The 14,775-nt window shown below is 44.5% G+C and overlaps 1 pseudogene; it reads left to right on the top strand.

Annotated features, from left to right (window-relative positions):
• Positions 1–14,775, top strand: part of LOC135539676 (serine/threonine-protein kinase WNK2-like) — a 73,709-nt pseudogene that overhangs the window by 41,935 nt on the left and 16,999 nt on the right.

Raw genomic sequence — 14,775 nt, 5'->3', positions numbered from 1 at the left:
ATTTTTGATTTACCAATATATTTAGTGCATAAATGCTCTCCATACCGTTGTTTTAATGATTCGTAAACACTTTTCTAATCCTAAACAATCTACAATGTCAGTGTTTTTAAATCTATTGGTGCTAAAAAGGAGACGAATATATATGTATTTCAATGGCTTTCTTTAATTTTTCGTTATTGTTCGTAACCCTTTTTCTCTCGATAGCCTATATTCTAATTAAATATGTTGTGAAAATTCAAATTAAAAGGTACAATGTATTTAAAACCTTTAAGATGTAAAGACCTGCGCGTTTCTGGTACCAGTTCGGACTGACATATTCGCTGTAGATCGATTTAGACCCCTGAAAAGGCTTGCATTGAGTGGTAGCCCTGATTCTCACGGACAGAGGAGTATGTCCACTGTTAGAATAATGAGACAGATATTTCACCGGATGTATAAATGTGAAGCATCCAAATATGGTAGTGAGAGGAAGCCCAGTGGCCAGCATTGGCAGAAGATGGAAGGAGTTGGATTTTGGCAGACATTCTGCAAATTGTCATCGATTAAACAATTGATCTCAATACAGTTTTCAGTTCCCAAAACTAGAATCTGTTTTGAACAGAGCAGATGACGTTTTTTTTTAGACTTTACCCTTTGCCAAAGTTTTTAAAATCATGTCATTTAGAAGGAGTGCACTGGCAAATTTAGTTATTGCACACGCGCACCTCACAGAGTAGGCTTTCCCTAGCATAAATATGCGGATACATGCTAGAACAGGAAAATAGGATCTCGCTGGCTTGTGCTTGGCTCTGCCCACCTCCTTACTTGATCTGCCCACTATGACTCTTTTTTTCCATTGGAAACGACTGGCGGTGGTCTATCTTAGTTTAGTTAAAAAAATCTTTGCTATGTCTCTTTTGCCCCTTTAAAGCAGGATGTGAATCTGACACCACTTGAAGCTGGGATGTCCCTCCTCTCATTTCATTCGCTCTTCCGACTGTCCATCAACTCCTGACTGAACCATAATTCACAGCCACCAACATGCCAGGAATCCTTACATCGTAGCGCAAGTGGTTTCATCGTCTACCACATTCAGAAATTGATGTATAGCCAGTAATTTAAAATAATTCATACAAAAACACACTTTCTGTTTGTCATAGACGGACAAGAATAATATGAGATGAAAGGCGAGTTCCTAACGAGTTCAGGAAGCCAAGCTAGGGCTCTGTGAGACGTTTTGATCAAGTGAGACCTTAAGAAAATATGCACATTTACTCTGCCACTAAACAAACAAATACATTTTTTTTACAGTTATAAGGAAGGTGAAATCTTATAGTTAGTCATTTTATAATTTTATAATTTGATAATACTGTATTTAGAAAGCATGTGTGTCATTTTAAGCCTTATTCATACTTAATCATGTTGAATAGGAAATGCATCATATATAATATTATTTTCATATTTTTATTATGAGTACTGTGTACATGAGCTCTTGCCCTCAAACTGAGAACACATCAGCAACTTTTTTTTTTTACCAGAAAGTTGAGATGCAGTATTACTAGTTATTGTTTATGGCCCTCTCATAATAAATAATACTTTTTAGGGAGTACTTAGATTACATTTTCAATTACATTTAGTTACGTTTCGCTGTTTTTTAAAGACCTCCTCTGAAACTCGGGGGACTAGTAAGTATTTTTTAAACCTCCATTTGGGCTGGATGTGTCAATGTGTAGTTCTACATGCATAATCTATGAGCGGAATTACTGTTTTACCCCAATTAGCCACCAAATCCCTAATTTGGGCCCGAGCAATTTGTGTTTCAGCCAATTAACTTCAGCCCCTCACCATTTGAGTGACAGCTAGCAAGATGCACACATAGCAAAGCGAGAGAGAGAGAGAGAGAGAGATGATGTGGTGCACATATAGTATGTGAGGTAGTATGAAATTTCCGGGTACCACTTCTGGCTTTTGAGTACTACTTTCAGAAGTACTGGCTAAAAATTATACAAAAGTATGGTTGAATTAAATGTATTCAGAGTGCGCAAGAGAGCAACTCCTCCAAAACCTGTTATGCACCTTGGTTATTCCATGTCATTTCAGCAAGCCACAACACCCACCAACCTCAATTTTTTCGGACAACTTTTTTGTAATTAGAAACAGCATTCCTGTAACATAATTTTGTTGAAATTTTATTCGATTTTTAATACATTAAGCTAATTGATTGCACCCAAATTGACCCTTTTTAATTGACATAATATTGAAATAAATAACCACCCACGGACCCCCACACCAATCCCACCCCAACAACCAGTATATATTATCAGTTCTCTGTGTCTGTAATATGGAGCTACAGCTTGGAGTATTGCTTCTTCATCCCTTGTAATGTATTCTGTGTGAATCTGGTGATGTTTTGTCCCCGTTTGGAGAAATTAGCCATTGAAACTTGCACCAACTTTCTCGACTTCGCTTGCATTATTTACCATAAATTTGTGTGAAAGTTTCTGATTTTTCCCACTAGATGCGGCTGCTCCTGCTACTGCCTGCACACCATGTTGTCCATTTTGCTGGTCTCTTGTGTTTAATAAATGGATCAACTTTGGGTAGGAAACCAATAGCTTTTACTCATGATGAAAATAAATTGTGTGGTCAAGCAATTCCTCCATGAAGCAATTACGTTTGTCCTTCTCTTAGCAACCTTTTGCTTCAACCCAACACTCCTTGAATAGTCCTATAAATGGCAGCTCTTTGAGCTCTGGTGCAATTCTCATAAAAAGTCCCAAACTTGGATGGAGAAATGGGCTAGTGTGTAAAATGCATGGCAGGTGTATGTTTTCAATATAATTATTAGAAAACATCTATATATGTAGTGTGATTAGTGACATATACCATTAAATCCAACCCAAATCCATTACCATTGCAAAACACTGTGTGTTAGGGACTTAAAAAAAAAGACTATAACATTGAAACTATTAGAACTACTTTAGCGTAATGGTTGCTTGTTCACCAGGAATGGTCTAACTAATCTAGACCTTTTTGAAGGGAGTAAACCACACACAGAGGGGCCATTTCCTGGACAAAAATCAAGCCTAAGAGATGGACAAACGGAATTGCTTTCATGAAAGACTGGCTTGAATTGTAAAGATGACCATACCATTTGTTTTTCATCATGAGCAAAAGCTATTGGTGGTTTTCTGGCTAAAGTTGGGAAAAAACATTTGTGGTCCATTTAATTAACAAAAGAGAACAGCAAAATTGATAAACGTGTGTGCTGCCAGTAGCAGGAATATCGGACAAAACTTGGTACTACCATACTCATTTATGGTAAATAATGCTAGCGACTTCAATGGCTAATTTCTCTGAACACCGGAAAAAAACCCATCACCAGATTCACAGGGAATACATTACAAAGGATGAAGAAGCAATACTCGTAAGCAGCGGCTCCATGTGACTTGTCAGACATAGAGAACTGATACTGTGTACTGGTTGTTGGGTGCTGGGATTGGCGTGGGATGTGGGGGGGTCCGTGAGTGGTTTTTGATCATTGTATTGGATTCCTCGCGTCTTAGTCATTGTTAGGAAGAGGTATGTTCCAAATCGGATGTTAGGTACTATATTTATGGACAATTATATGAATCATATAAATTAAAATGGCCAATTTGGGCACCATCAACTAGCTTCATTTTGCAGATATCAAATAATATTTTAGGACTGTTAAACTTATACGTTTCTAACTACAGAAACGATTCCAGAACAATCTGAGATGGTGGGTGTCAAAATCATCTTTCTTGTGTTTTTTTGAGCTGGAATGACTCACCTGCAAAAGGTAAGTCTGAACTACTGAGAAGTGCTGAAATCAAAACGATTAAAAAAGGCATAGAATTTCTAAGTCTGAATCGGCCCCATAGAGAGTGGGATGTCTGTGGAGGAAGGTTTTTAAAGGAGGGCTGTGTGGGTGGGCTGAGTACATTTGGTTGCTATATCTGTTTGACTGGCCTTTCTCTTCCACTCTCTTTCTCTATCTTTCTCTCAGTGCTCCACACAGGGAAGAGATGGTTCATCATCTGCCCAGTGGAGGAGCCTCCTACCTCCAGCCAGGATGGAACTACAAACATAACTGCTGATGGGACTACAACTGCTCAGCCTGACAGGACTACAATTGCACAGCCTGATGGGATTACAGTGCCTGGCCAGTCTGCTGAGGGTGGCACTGCAGGGACTGCTTCAGGCAGAGGTGACTTTGTTTCCATGTGACCGTTTGAGTATGAAGCCATCCTGGTCGAGCCATGCTACCATGCTGCCCTCTAGTGCTCAATGAATGAACAACGTTCTGTCAACATCTGTAGTCAAACCACTTTTGCAACACTCTGTCAGAATGCCACAAATACAATATTGAGTTGTTAAGTTGAAATATTTGTATGTCTTTGCATGTGGTCCTGTTGTAGAATGGTTGATTAAGAGGATGCTAGTCCTATTGCCTTTCTGTCTATAATCTTCTGTCTTCTTTTGCTTTTGTCCTGCAGTATCAGCGTCGTCCTCCATAGCTAACTCAGTTTCTGGGGGGAGTGGAGGCTTCGCCTATGAGGGCTATGGCCTCTGTAGCCCTCCCATCCTGTCCTCCACAGACCCTCTCCTCCTGGCCATGTCCCATGTCCCAGCCCCCTCTGGCCCCCCATCTGTCCACCCAGGACCTCCTCCAGAGGGCCAGACCCACAGTTCTACCCTTCCCAGGGTGCATCACACCCAGCCAGCCTCGGCTCCTCCAGGGGCCCCCTCTGGAGGTCGCCGCAGCTTCCTGTCCGGAGAGGAGCACCAGGGAGGAGGGCGTCTGGGTGCCATCTCTCCCATCCACGCTGCCCAGCAGATGGCAGAGATGGCGTGCACTGCCTCCATGGTGGAGGAGGTGCCCTGTTGCCCGCTGGTCATGCCCCTGTCCCTGAACGTGAGTTGTGATGCCCAAGGGAGCTCAACTCCCCTCACCCCTCTGCCCCCCCAGGACCCCACTACTTCCTCAGCCAGAGAGTCCCTACAACTCTCCTACCCCTCTGGTTCCCGCGGCGACCGCTCCCAGCAGCCCGTGGTGCTCCATCAGCCTTTCTCTTCAGTGGGTGGCGCCAAGGCCCCCTCGTTGCCCCAGAGCCCGGCTCCCCACCAGCACACGGCAGGGGGGCCCAGTGAGTCGGACGGGGAGGGTCGAGGGGTGGGAGGTCGGGGGGCTTTGTGGACAGCACCATCAAGACTCTGGACGAGAAGCTGAGGAACCTGCTGTACCAGGAGTACGCTCCTATGTACCCATCAGGCACTGCCGCGGAGACACCAGGCTCGGGGACAGAGTATGTCCAGTCCCCTCCCGGGCCCGACAGTGCCACCTTGGGGTCAGGAAACAGCACACCTGGACCCATGGGGGAAGGGCGCTACCGAACAGGGGAACAGCTGGTAAACATAGAACATGTCATACATAGAACTCATAGAATGCATTCCAAATGGCAACATATTTCCTGAATAGTGCACTACTTTTGACCAGAGCCCTATGGGCTCCATTTGGGACTCAAACATACTTTCCTTTCTGAGATTGGAAGTGTTTTCTTTACCCACACCCCAGACAACATGTAAAGGACATGCAATCTATCTATGCCATTCATCCTTACGTGTTGGCCATTCTCCCTTTTAGAAACGACTGCATTATATTACCCTCATACATTATATTACCCTCATACCCGCTCTTTCTCTGCTTCAATCTTTTACCGTCTCTCTTTTCTCAACCCTCCCTCACCACTTTTTCTTTCAGCCTCAGATTCCAGAGAGGATGGACAGTTTAAGCGCGTTGAGTGATTCTGCCATGGGTGGTATGTACACTCTACTGTGTTGTATGTCGGCCACAACATTACAGTTGCAATTATTTTCTTTTAACGTATAGAACAGCAGTTGTGAAAAATCAAAATCAAGTTATTGTAGTTATTTAGATAAGCTATGTCATCTCTCTCATTCTCTCTGTCTGCAGCCCCCATGTCTAGGAGAAAGAACATACTCCACTCTACCTCCTGCTCGGGCTCCAGTGGCCGGTCTAAGGTACTTTACTCTATTACATACTACACAGATCACACACGTGACGTTAGCTAGCGAGCCAACGAGCTAACGTTTGCTAGCTAACCGACAGTGCGCTTTAACTTGCAATAAAAAGGACTTTATGACGAAATTAGAAACTTTATATCTGAAAATGGAGCTCGACTCTTACCCGTATACATGGATGAACGCTTCACGGCGGACAGTAGCCATTTAACTCTATTTTGTTTGTAGCTACATCTTGTTTGTGTCAGTCACTCCGGTTCACACTGACTGTGGTGTGTGCAGAAAGTAGCCCATCACGTTTTCGATAGCGCCTGCTAAATTCAGGGCATCAATGTTGAGAAAAGTAGCAAAACTTTTGTAGATCGATGGCTATATTTCAAAAACGGCGCGGTAGAAAGGACTGTTAACACATACTGAGCAGCTCACGTTATAAACAGAAGCATGCTACATTGCAGACGAATCCAAACTCATCTCCCGGCATGTCCAGCCCATCCGTTACCTCAGCCAATCATGGCTAAAAGGAAGGTTCTTGTCTTTTCCGTAGCTAAACCAGCTATGCACCTAATTTAACTATTTTATTCGTATTTATGGATGGAATACAAGTTCGTTATTAAGGCATATGGAAGTTCACATGTTCCAAAAGGCATTTCAGCTCAAAAATGCAGTATATGTTCAAATGCCGCTCCTGTGAAGTAGTGAATTGCAATATACGGCTAGTTTTTTTAAACAAGTCACATATTTGTTCCCAATAGTCATTTCCACTACTACCTCTAGAGGTGCAATACCTAGTTAGTTTTGTAGAGGAAACGGCGAATGCGGTATTTTTGACCAATATCATAATTACCTGCAAAGGTAATAACTTGGAAGTGGCTCTTTAAACAATAACTTTATCATTGCTGTTGTCATCCGTGTCTTTAGATTATCATAGGCCCTCCTGACATGGTGACACGAGGAGAGCTGAAGCAGAGGAGTTGGAGCAGTGCTGCCTCCCCAGCACACCCTGCTGGCCACTCAGACCACCGCAGCAGTGTCCAGGCAATGGCCATGGCCCCCTCCACCACCATCGGACGCTTCTCCGTGGTCAGCACCGAGGACGACGTCACCCTGAGGACCCGCAGCAGCCGCTACTCTGCGCCGCCCGATTTCTACCTGGATACACCCCCCTCCATGGCCAAACGGGGGTCACTGCCACGTGCCTCCACTACCACTTCCATGTCTGTTGATGTTACGGTCCACGCACACCCACGCTTCCTGTCATCAGACTCGGGGGCGGAGAGTAGTCCCGCCAAGCTGGCCCCGGCCACACCTTCACGGCATGGCCACTCGGGGGAGCGGAGAGGAAGTGACCTCATGAAGAGGGCGGTGGCCTTCTTGCGCCGTTCGGGCCGCCGGAGTAGTAGTGTGCAGAGCTCTGATTCGCCGAGCCGGCAGGGGGGCGTGCACGGCTCGGCCTATGTCAGTAGTGACAACGACTCCGAGATGGAGGACTCGGATATGAAGAGAGAGCTTACCAGACTCAAGGAGAAGTAAGTTGTGTGTGTTTAGAACAGGGGTTCCCAAACCCACCAATTGAAGTGTCTTTTGAGTCGCAAACCACCATAAGGGTAGAGCGGTGAAGAAAAATACACAGATCAAAGAATATTTAAAAAAAAATTGCAGTTTGAAAGCTAATCTCTTGCAATTCCACACAATTCTATAAATGGCTAATGCTGTGTTCTTATTCTTAAACATTATAACAAAATCAATGAGGGACTGATTGTCTAGCTTTTACTCTGTTGATTGTAAATTCTCATCATCTTTTCTACACACTTTCTATTTGATTACAGTAATTTATGTTTACACTGAAAGTGTTTTTCTTTCACTTATTTTAATTACATTGTTTGGGGCAATTTCATCTCGCGACCAACTTGGACATCTGCCGTGACCCAGAAGTGCGTCCCGACCCATAGTTTGGGAACCACTGGTCTAGAAGACCATTATCTGGAGGAATCAGACACCTTAACCTTTTAACCTCCTCCCCCTCCCCTCCACTCAGGCATTTGAAGGAGATTTCGGAGCTGCAGGCCCACCAGAGAGGGGAAATAGAGCTGCTGTACCGAAGGCTGGGTAAAGCCACTCCACCCCCCCTAGGTTTCTCCCACACAGCTCCCCCCAAGCGGAAGAGCAAGCACAAGCACAAACTGAAGGCTGGCAAACTCCTCAGTCCTCTGGTACAACAGCTGAGGAACGTTACCACCAAAACCAGTGATTCTAGCAAAACCAGTGAGTATGAGAGCACTGAAACCAGTCACTCCACTGATGTTGTTGAACTGAGATATACACCTGGGATTGAACCCAGCTTGTCTGCGCAACTAAAGATTGCATCAGCCCACTAAAGCCTGGGCAGGTCCTCTGGTCTGAGGCAAGGCAACTCTCATCATGTGTATATAGTAGCAGGTTTAAATTATAATATATGGGCCGTGGTCAAAATAATTGACCTAAATAGGGAACAGGGTGCCATTTGTGATGCACTTTGTCCATCTGTCCAGGTTTCTGTGTGTAATATTTACAGTTGAAATCGGATGTTTACATACTTCTTAGCCAAATACATTTGAACTCAGTTTTTCACAATTCCTGACGTTTAATCCCAGCAAAGATTCCCTGTCTTAGGTCAGTTAGGATCACCACTTTATTGTAAGAATGTGAAATGTCAGAATAATAGTAAAGAGAATGATTTGTTTCAGTGTTTATTTCTTTCATCACATTCCCAGTGGGTCAGAAGTTTACATACACTCAATGAGTATTTGGTAGCATTACCTTTAAATTGTTTAACTTGGGTCAAACGGTTCGGGTAGCCTTCCACAAGCTTCCCACAATAAGTTGGGGTATTTTGGCCCATTCCTCTTGACAGAGCTGGTGAAACTGAAAGCTCGAACCACTGCTTTTAATCAGGGCAAGGTGACCGGAAACATGACCGAATACAAACAGTGTAGCTATTCCCTCCGCAAGGCAATCAAACAAGCTAAGCGTCAGTATAGAGACAAAGTAGAATCTCAATTCAACTGCTCAGACACAAGAGGTATGTGGCAGGGTCTACAGTCAATCACGGATTACAAAAAGAAAACCAGCCCCGTCACCGACCAGGATGTCTTGCTCCCAGGCAGACTAAATAACTTTTTTGCCCGCTTTGAGGACAATACAGTGCCACTGACACGGCCTGCAACGAAAACATGCGGACTCTCCTTCACTGCAGCCGAGGTGAGTAAAACATTTAAACGTGTTAACCCTCGCAAGGCTGCAGGCCCAGACGGCATCCCCAGCCACGCCCTCAGAGCATGCGCAGACCAGCTGGCTGGTGTGTTTACGGACATATTCAATCAATCCCTATCCCAGTCTGCTGTTCCCACATGCTTCAAGAGGGCCACCATTGTTCCTGTTCCCAAGAAAGCTAAGGTAACTGAGCTAAATGACTACCGCCCCGTAGCACTCACTTCCGTCATCATGAAGTGCTTTGAGAGACTAGTCAAGGTCCATATCACCTCCACCCTACCTGACAACCTAGACCCACTCCAATTTGCTTACCGCCCAAATAGGTCCACAGACGATGCAATCTCAACCACACTACACACTGCCCTAACTCATCTGGACAAGAGGAATACCTATGTGAGAATGCTGTTCATCGACTACAGCTCGGCATTTAACACTATAGTACCCTCCAAGCTCGTCATCAAGCTCGAGACCCTGGGTCTCGACCCCGCCCTGTGCAACTGGGTACTGGACTTCCTGACGGGCCGCCCCCAGGTGGTGAGGGTAGGCAACAACATCTCCACCCCGCTGATCCTCAACACCTGGGCCCCACAAGGGTGCGTTCTGAGCCCTCTCCTGCACTCCCTGTTCACCCACGACTGCGTGGCCACGCACGCCCCCAACTCAATCATCAAATTTGCGGACGACACAACAGTGGTGGGTTTGATTACCAACAACGACGAGACGGCCGACAGGGAGGTGGTGAGGGCCCTCGGAGTGTGGTGTCAGGAAAATAACCTCACACTCAACGTCAACAAAACTAAGGAGATGATTGTGGACTTCAGGAAACAGCAGAGGGAACACCCCCCTATCCACATCGATGGAACAGTAGTGGAGAGGGTAGTAAGTTTTAAGTTCCTCGGCATACACATCACAGACAAACTGAATTGGTCCACCCACACAGACAGCATCGTGAAGAAGGCGCAGCAGCGCCTCTTCAACCTCAGGAGGCTGAAGAAATTTGGCTTGTCACCAAAAGCACTCACAAACTTCTACAGATGCACAATCGAGAGCATCCTGGCGGGCTGTATCACCGCCTGGTACGGCAACTGCTCCGCCCACAACCATAAGGCTCTCCAGAGGGTAGTGAGGTCTGCACAACGCATTACCGGGGGCAAACTACCTGCCCTCCAGGACACCTACACCACCCGATGTTACAGGAAGGCCATAAAGATCATCAAGGACAACAACCACCCGAGCCACTGCCTGTTCACCCCGCTATCATCCAGAAGGCGAGGTCAGTACAGGTGCATAAAAGCTGGGACCGAGAGACTGAAAAACAGCTTCTATCTCAAGGCCATCAGACTGTTAAACAGCCACCACTAACATTGAGTGGCTGCTGCCAACACACTGACTCAACTCCAGCCACTTTAATATTGGGAATTGATGGGAAATGATGTAAAATATATCACTAGCCACTTTAAACAATGCTACCTAATATAATGTTTACATACCCTACATTATTCATCTCATATGTATATACTGTACTCTATATCATCTACTGCATCTTTATGTAATACATGTATCACTAGCCACTTTAACTATGCCACTTTGTTTACATACTCATCTCATATGTATATACTGTACTCGATACCATCTACTGTATCTTGCCTATGCCGCTCTGTACCATCACTCATTCATATATCTTTATGTACATATTCTTTATCCCCCTACACTTGTGTGTATAAGACAGTAGTTTTGGAATTGTTAGTTAGATTACTTGTTGGTTATTACTGCATTGTCGGAACTAGAAGCACAAGCATTTCTCTACACTCACATTAACATCTGCTAACCATGTGTATGTGACAAATAAAATTTGATTTGATTTGAAGTTTGTAGGCCTCCTTGCTCGCACACTCTTTTTCAGTTCTGCCCACAAATTTTCTATAGGATTGAGGTCAGGGCTTTGTAATGGCCACTCCAACACATTGACATTGTTGTCCTTTAGCCATTTTGCCACAACTTTGGAAGTATACTTGGGGTCATTGTCCATTTGGAAGACCCATTTGCGACCAAGTTTTAACTTCCTGACTGATGTCTTGAGATGTTGCTTCATTATATCCACATAATTTTTCAGCATCATGATGCCATCTATTTTGTGAAGTGCACCAGTCCCTCCTGCAGCAAAGCACCCCCACAACATGATGCTGTCACCCCCGTGCTTCACGGTTTGGATTGTGTTCTTCGGCTTGCAAGCCTCCCCCTTTTTCTTTCAAACATAACGGTCGTTATGGGCAAACAGTTATATTTTTGTTTCATCAGACCAGAGGACATTTCTCCAAAAAGTATGATCTTTGTCCCCATGTGCAGTTGCAAACCGTAGTCTGTTTTTTTATGGTGGTTTTGGAGCACTGGCTTCTTCATTGCTGAGCGACCTTTCAGGTTATATCGATATAGGACTCGTTTTACTGTGGATATAGATACTTTGTACCTGTTTCTTCCAGCATCTTCACAAGGTCCTTTGATGTTGTTCTGGGATTGATTTGCACTTTTCGACACCAAACTATGTTCATCTCTAGGAGACAGAATGCGTCTTCTTCCTGAGCGGTATGACGGCTGCGTGGTCCCATGGTGTTTATACTTGCGTACTCTTGTTTGTACAGATGAACGTGGTACGTTCAGGCATTTGGATATTCCTCCTAAGGATGAACCAGACATGTGGAGGTCTACAATCTTTTTTCTGAGGTTGTGGCTGATTTCTTTTGATTTTCCCATGATGTCAAGCATAGAAGCACTGAGTTTGAAGGTAGTCCTTGAAATACATCCACAGGTACACCTCCAATTGACTCAAATGATGTCAATTAGCCTATCAGAAGCTTCTAACGCCATGGCATCATTTTCTGAAATTTTCTGTTTAAAGGCACAGTCAACTTAGTGTATGTAAACTTCTGACCCACTGGAATTGTGATGCAATCTGAAAAAATCTGTCTGTAAACAATTTTTGGGAAAAATGCTTGTGTCCTATCCGACTTGCCAAAACTGTAGTTTAACAAGGACTTTGTGGAGTGGTTGAAAAACGAGTTCTAATGACTCCAACCTAAGTGTATGTAAACTTCCGACTTCAACTGTATATTGGTCTGTGTAGGTGAGCCTACAGTGAGTCTGAACGGGTCTCCAGGAAAAGCTCCAGTTCAGTCAGACAGCCGAGCCCATTCAGGTACCAGTCACCTGGCTACCTCCACCTCTGAGCCCGTCCAGACCCAGCAGCCCTGCTCCCTCAAGGGTTCCCTCTCCTCAGACAACATTTACGCTGGAGCTGGACTACACGGAGAGGGGACAGGTCCACAGACTCCACCAAGCCAAGGTGACCCACAAACTACATGTCCCAGCATGCAAAAGGAGACACTTTCAGAGTTTCCAAATTCCGGTAACTTTCCAAACAAATTGCTAGGTTTTCCAGAAATCCTGGGTTGAGGATATCAGATTTCCTGCTTATTCCCTCCTAATTCTGTGAATATTCCAACTTGGATATCTGGAAAACCTGAGAATTTGGGGAATGTAATTGGAATTTTGCAACACTAACTGTCTGTTTTATTAATTTATTACATTTGTTTCACCCAAATGACAAGCAACAGATACAGATCAATATTGTGGCTCATACTCATGTTTAGAGGAACTGCTGCAATAGGATGCCTTAGAAAATATGTCTACATCTGTAGCCTTTAACATATGGTTCTGACATAGGTTGCTGTTCAAACTCATTTCTCAAGCGGGTTCTGGTCAGAGCTGTGTGCTCTTCTTACCCTGATGTTCTGTGTCTCCTCTCCTCCTCTCCTCTCCTCCTCCTCTCCACAGGCTGGCCTGCTTACCCTCCACCACCTGAGAGAGTGACCTATAAAACCAGTAGCAAACCACGCGCTAGATTCCTCAGTGGGCCTGTGTCTCTGTCTATCTGTTTGTATCTCCTCCTCTCCTCCATTGCTCCACCACTCCCCACTCACTCTGCTTCTTGTCTTCCTCCACTGCTCTCCTTCCTCCCCTCCATTGCTCCACCACTCCCCACTCACTCTGCTTCTTGTCCTCCTCCACTGCTCTCCTTCCTCCCCTCCATTGCTCCACCACTCCCCACTCACTCTGCTTCTTGTCCTCCTCCACTGCTCTCCTTCCTCTCCTCCATTCTCCTCTTTTCATGTCTTCCTCTTCTTCTCGCCTCTCCTCCTCTTTACCCAGTGAGCCGAATTACTTTGAAAAGATGTAAAGATGATGTTGAGATTACGTTCATTTTCTGTTCTGAACAAAAGTTGAAAAGACGTATTTTCCCGGATGTTGAAAATACATTTATCCAGACATAAAAAATACATATTTTTGGTGTTATTGTTTCTATGGTCATATTTCAACCCTACAGAATTGAACGTATAATTCTTTGGTCATTAACATTGAAATATATCAGATTACAGGAAAATGGAGCAAAATGAAGATTGTAGTATGGAATATTTATTATTACTCCCATCTGTCACCTTTTCAAAAGCTTCAGAACTGGAAGTGATCATGTTTTCTGACAACCAACAGAAAGAACACTTCAACCACAACAACATTATCAGTAGCCATTACAGTTACTCTTTACTTGCTATGACTGTGATATGTTTATCTACCTTAGTTGAATACACTGACTATAAGTTGCTCTGGATAAGAGTGTCTGCTCAATGAACTAAATGTAAAAATGAACACACAACTGGGCATTATTCAAATGAGCTCTGGTCGTTCCGGACTCTAATGTGCAGTCCAAACTTGTGAAACATATGTCTATGATTGGTTCAGATGTAGTACGGTATGGACTAAAAATCAACGTCTATGGATGTTGAAATCAAGACTGGTTCTGGGCCGGATCAAAAAAACGACTTCTGTGGACGTTGAAGTACTGACCATTTTTAAACTATGTCCGGATATCTTCATCCTGCAGCTCTTTTATTTTTTTCTCCCCCTCTTTTTCCTTCCTCCATCCCATCCTCTCCCCTGTGTCTCTCTGATTCTCTGAACTACAGTGAAATGTCTCTCTCTGTCTGTTGTGCTTGGCTGATGAGTAGTGGATGCAGTAGTAATAGTAGTAACGCACTGCAGCAGTACTGTGTACTCGGCTCACTCTCTGCTCCTGTCTGTGTAACTCTGCCTCTCTGCCACTGCAGTCCTGCCTAGTGGACCCTGTCTGCATGGCTACACACAGCGCTGTTATTTTGCGCCCTGTTGGTTACGAGCTCTCTCTCTCTCTCTCAGACCTCTCTCTCTCTCTCTTTCTCTCTCAGATCTCTCTCTCCCTCTCTCTCTCTCTCAGATCTCTCTCTCTCTCAGACCTCTCTCTCAGACCTCTCTCTCTCAGATCTCTGTCTCTCTCTCTCAGACCTCTCTCTCTCTCTCTTTCTCTCTCTCAGATCTCTCTCTCTCTCTCAGACCTCTCTCTCTCAGATCTCTCTCTCAGACCTCTCTCTCAGACCTCTCTCTCTCTCAGAC

This window comes from Oncorhynchus masou, chromosome 5 (assembly GCF_036934945.1).
Source record: "Oncorhynchus masou masou isolate Uvic2021 chromosome 5, UVic_Omas_1.1, whole genome shotgun sequence".
NCBI lineage: Eukaryota > Metazoa > Chordata > Actinopteri > Salmoniformes > Salmonidae > Oncorhynchus > Oncorhynchus masou.
This window is presented reverse-complemented; position numbering and strand designations above follow the sequence as displayed.